The sequence below is a fragment of the Gossypium hirsutum genome, chromosome D06 (assembly GCF_007990345.1).
Source record: "Gossypium hirsutum isolate 1008001.06 chromosome D06, Gossypium_hirsutum_v2.1, whole genome shotgun sequence".
In the NCBI taxonomy this organism is placed as follows: domain Eukaryota; kingdom Viridiplantae; phylum Streptophyta; class Magnoliopsida; order Malvales; family Malvaceae; genus Gossypium; species Gossypium hirsutum.
In genome coordinates, this window is record NC_053442.1 from 22,474,076 (window position 1) to 22,479,690 (window position 5,615).

The 5,615-nt window shown below is 37.8% G+C and overlaps 1 non-coding gene across 1 annotated transcript; it reads right to left on the minus strand.

Moving 5' to 3' along the window:
* Positions 1 to 4,377: 4,377 nt before the first annotated feature.
* Positions 4,378 to 4,484, minus strand: LOC121218884 (small nucleolar RNA R71). Its single transcript, XR_005915366.1, has one exon. It is a non-coding gene; the product is annotated as a small nucleolar RNA R71 (small nucleolar RNA).
* Positions 4,485 to 5,615: the final 1,131 nt, after the last annotated feature.

Consider the following 5,615-nt stretch of genomic DNA (forward strand, 5'->3'; position numbering starts at 1 on the left):
TCAAAATAATTAAGTATCTGTATCAGTGGTCAAGTGCCTTAATTTCGTGTTTAAGTTCTTGGGTTCAAATTTGATTTGGGAAATTTCAATCATTTTTGGGTCCTAGCCTTGTCCTTGTTGGTTAGGCTTAAATAATATTTCCGGTCAACTCATGTCAGAATGAGCCTGCTAGTTCAAGTGGTAAGGTGTTAGCTTGTCTTGAGATCTTATGATCAAGTCTCAGCGTGAGCGAAGTGTCAATATTTTAGCTTTTGTTGGTGAAATTGTTGGATAGTAGAATTTGGGTGTGTTTGAGTTAAATAATAAGTTTGATAAGTTTTCAAAATAGGGTGGTTATTATCTTTTATTTTATTTTATCATAATTTATTTGTTTAATTTTGGTTTCAAATTCAAAAGAGTAGGGTGGTTAGGCACATTTCCACTCTTTCCATGTTTCACTCAACTTTTATTTTGTTTTATTTTATCTAAATTAATTCTTTTCTTTTCCACCTTTCAAGCCTACTAAACATCTTTCATCCATCCAATTTCCACGTTTTTTTTTTCTTTAATTATATTTACCTTCCTTATTGAGTTCTTCGGCGTAGTTACTCGATTTTTTTCTTTTTGCGTTCAATAAATTGCTTGGAGCTGTAATTCTTGATCTATTGACTACAGGTTATGGTGGGTAAGCTTTCTTTTTGTTCGTTCTTATAAGGTTATAGGTTGTAAATATTTTTAGATGATGGGGTTATGAAGTTGTGTTTTAGGGTTCCTATTAATTTTGGTATGTTTTTAGGGGAAGATCAAGAGGTGATCGGTGCTCCTCATGCGATTTAAGTGGCGTATGGTTACAATTCGTTTGCAGTGAGTGTACGTGTGCATTGTTTGGGTTTGAGAGGCTAAGTTCAAGATCAATTCGTGTTTGAGTTGTAAATCGATTACTAAATTAATCGTTAGGATATTGTTCTTACGTACTGGCAATCACATGGTTACATTCGTATCAAAATCAAACTTGGTGTGTAACGTGAAACTCGAAAAATGGTGACTAGCGAAAGCAAAAATTGGGGTCTGTTGACGCCACACAATCGTGTGACATGCCCTGTGCGAGGCCGTGTGTCACACAGGGGCTAGGCTACTTTGGGCCGTGTGGGCCACACAGGTGTGTTCGGACCGTGTGATCCCACACGGGTAAGCCATTTTGGGTCGTGTGGGCCACAAGGGCGTATGAGCCCAAATTTTGGAATTTTTTCCTAAGGTCGTGCATGTCGTCCTGATAGACTGTGGGTCTTCTATGGGGTCGATATATGTGGTATAAGCCCTAAAGCATGAGATCTATCACTCTGTTAGATTGAATTCTAAAGCATGAGATCTGTCACTCTGTTAGATTGAATTTGACGTAAATAACGTCTATATGAATATTACGTAATACGATATGTATGATCTGTTCTGTTATGTATAAGAATGTGTAATAAATGTTATATAAGCATGCATGATATATTAATTCTGATATCTATTATTACTGTCTGTATTTGGTTATGGAGCGGGATATGTGTTATGTGGAGGAAGTATTCTATGTGAGGTGATATCTCGCCAATATACTGACAGCACTGCTGCGATTATTCTGAAAAGTGATGTGTTGGGATGGTCGAAGTTGGAGTGTAGAGGATGGGGGTAGGACTATGCATATCTGTATCTGTATGATTTTGTTATAAATTTGATTCTGTAAAGGATTTATGCATGTATATGTTATGTCATGCAATTGAATATAAATTTATGTTTCTATTGAGCTACACACTGAGTTTTAAAAATCACCTTCTGTTTGTCTTTTACTTTCAAGTAATCCTCGGACTTAGGTGGGTCGGTGCGACGGGAGCTCGAATATGCCACGATTGCATAACACATTATTTACATAATTTTCTTAATTAATATTTTGGTTATAAGAGTTTTGAAATTATAGGACTTTCTGGACATTTGCGTTTTTAATTCTGATTTGGATTTTAATTTGGGATATCTTGCGATGACATTTGATAAAATGATTTTCGAAAACAATCATTTTTCTACAATCAATTGTTTTAAAGGAAATAAACTCAGTTTTTCAAAATACAACGATTTAAGCACTTCCACTTCATATTATTTGATTTACTTGAAAATGTAAACAATTGACGATTTTAACTGATAAGTATAACAAAACGTTTTTTTAAATAAGTGGACTCTTTTAGTAACAAAAATATACGATGTTTTCACTATGATAAGGTCAGATTTATAATTCTTCTTCGTAACATTCCCAGATTCGGCCATAACATCTAGGCTGGTTTGAGGTGTAACATTTAATGGTATTAGAGTCAATTTGTAAAACTCAGGTTGTGAATTTTGGGTTCAAAATTTATAAAAACTATATTTTCGAGCAAAGTTTATTTTCAAAATCTAAAAATTAAGTTTGTGGTATATCGAGTCTCTGGCGTCGATCGTATAAGCACTTCTAATTTAGATATCCCTTAGTTAGAAAACTCTAAAAGGATTAAAACTGCATTTAATTCGTTAGATACTAAAAACTTCTAAGACTATTGAAACTTTTGATAATTATATGAAGCATAAAATACTTGCTAATAAACACTGAAACTGATCATAAAACTCGGTAATGTAGATAAACTTGAACACGATGAGTGCTCGTGGAACGCATGGTCATCGTACTCGTGGGCGCGGCGGGCGCCGTAGAGTGACTTGTGCTGAGTCATCCTCGATGGGCAGTATGCCTAATCTTGGTACAAGTGAGACACTATGAACGCCTACTGTTTAGACCGGGTCTCACAGTCGCCCAGCTGGGGAAGGTGCATTGTCCCAAGCCATGCTAAGAGTATTAGAGAGGGTAGCTGAACCACGTTCTGGTTCTGGGAGCTGCAAGTCAGTAACAACTCCGGTTTAATGGAGCTTAGTTGTTTAGGGGTGTCAATAGAGTCGTCCCGTCCGTGGCCGAATACTGGTTGGAAGCCACTGAGAGGATAATGAATGACATTGACTGCACCCCTAAGGAGAAATTGAAGGGTGCAGTATCTCTGCTTTGCGATGAGGCGTATCAGTGGTGGTTAAAGGTTGAGGAGGGTACTCAGCCAGAGCAGATTAATTGAGAATATTTTAAGGCTGCCTTCTAGAAAAAATATGTGGGGGCGAGTTATGTAGAAGCTCGTAGACACGAGTTCATGAACCTCACTCAAGGGGATAGGACTGTGGCCAAGTATGAGGCAAAATTTTTTAGATTGAGTCGTTAAGCTCGGGGGATGGTTGTGACCGAGTATGAGAAAGTGTCCATTTTGGGGATGGTCTAAGGGATAATTTGAGAGTTCTGATAGCTCTACAAAGGGAGCGAGAGTTCGTTGTCTTGATGGACAAGGGGAAGCTTTCCGAAGAGGATAAGCGCATTAAGTGCCAGGATAGAAACTGAGAGAGGGAAGAATAAGAGGGATTCAAAGCCCTCTAATTCTGTTCAGAGGCTTAAGAAACGGGCCAGATCAGATGGGCCTTCTAGAGTTGGAGTTCCAGTTGCTCCTACTGTGGCTCAGCCGTGCAGTGATTCTGGTAGACGCCACCCGGGCGAGTGTTGGAGGAGGTTGGGAGCGTGTTTGCGATGTGGGTCAGTGGAATACCATATTAGAGATTGCCAATAGTGTTCTAATCAGATGCAAGCTCCAACGTCGGGTTTTCCTCAGCCTCCAAAGGCAGTTCAGCAGTTGTATAGGGGTCGTGCTCCGACCGAGGGTGGTAATGGTATTAGTAGAAGATAGAGAGCACCGGGCAGAGGTGCTAATCAGACTGAGGTGAGACAGCCTGCATTAGTTTATGCTGCTGGATGTCATGAGGACAGAGACACCGCTGATGTGATTACAGGTATGTTTTTTATATTTCAGGCCCCTTATTTTGTACTGATAGACATAGGGTCAACACATTCCTATGAAGCTAGTTTTATTTCTATAAACTTGGAGATTCCTGTTGGTATCACTTCTAGTGAGATTTTTGTACTAATTCAGTTGGAAATCTGTTCGAGTGAATAAACTGTATAGGAATGTACCGTTCAAAGTACAAGGGGTTGTGTTCTCGGCTAATTTGATGGAGCTACCGTTCAGAGAATTTGATCTGATTTTGGGAATGAACTGGCTTGTGAAGCATCGAGTCAGTTTGCAAGTTGAAGATCTGAATACTCATTGAGCTAACTTTCTAGGGATTTGTGACACATTTAAGATCAATGGTGCTACTAATGACGCCATACGCTTACGGTTGTTCTCATTCTCTTTGATGAGCAAGGCAAAATAGTGGTTAAATTTATTGCCACAAGGTTCTATCACTATTTGGGCTCAAATGACTGAGAAGTTTTTGTTAAAATATTTTCCATCGGCTAAAATAACTAAGTTGAGAAATGACATCTCTTCTTTAGTTCAATTTGATATTAGGACTCTTTATGATACATGAGAGAGATTTAAGGAATTGGTGAGAAGGTGTCCTCACCATGGACTACCTTTGTGGCTCCAAGTTCAAACTTTTTAAAATGGTTTGAACCCCTCAACTAGATAAATGATTGATGCAATATCTAGCAGAACATTGAATAACAAAACACCTAAGGCAACACAAGAATTTATTGAGAAGATGGCATTGAATAATTATCGATGTTAAGTTACGAGAGTAAAACCTGTCAAGGCAGCCAGAGTTTTTGATATTGATGCAGTTTCTATGTTAGGTTGAAGCTCTTCGTAAAAAATTGATAGTTTGTTTTTTTGTGAAAAGGTGAATCCAATGGTGCCATGTCCAATGATGCCATGTGATGTGAATGGAGTGGGGATGATTAATTTAGAATATTCATCCTTCAACTCTAACATAGAGCATGAGTAAGTCGACTTTATGGGTAATAATTCTAGACTTCAAAATAACCCCAATAGTAATAGTTATAATGCAGGTTGGAAGAACCATCCAAATTTTTCTTGGGGTGGTTAAGAAAATCAAAAATCACAACCCCCTCCAGGTTTTCACCAACCTTATCAACAAGAAAACAAATCGAACCTTGAGGAGATGTTAGCTAAATTTATGTCGATGTTAGAAACTCGATTTCAAAAGCTAAATTTATGTCGGTGTTAGAAACTCGATTTCAAAACACTGAGACAGCTCTAAAAAGTCAACAATCATCAATTCATTGACACGAAAATCAGATTGGACAGCTTGCTAAACTGGTTTCGGAAAGACAGTAAGATATCTTACCTAATAACACTGAACCCAACCCAAAAGAGCATGTGAAGGTAGTTACATTGAGGAATGGGAAAGTGTTTTGTGATCCTGAAAAGAAGCTAAAACAAGAAACTGATGAAAGAGATGATGGGGTGGCAAAAACCAAAAAGATTCAAACACCGGTGCTTAAAGAATACAAGCTACCAATCTTATATCCAACAAAGTTGAAGAAGACTGCATGGATGAACAACTTGGTAAATTTTTTGAAATTTTGAAACAATTACATATTAACTTACCTTTTGTTGAAGCTCTTTCACAGATGACCACGTATGCAAAATTTTTAAAGGAGCTATTAACAAATAAAAGGAAGTTAGAAGAGCTGTCCACTATGGAACTCAATGAGGAGTATTCAGCCATTCTCCAAAATT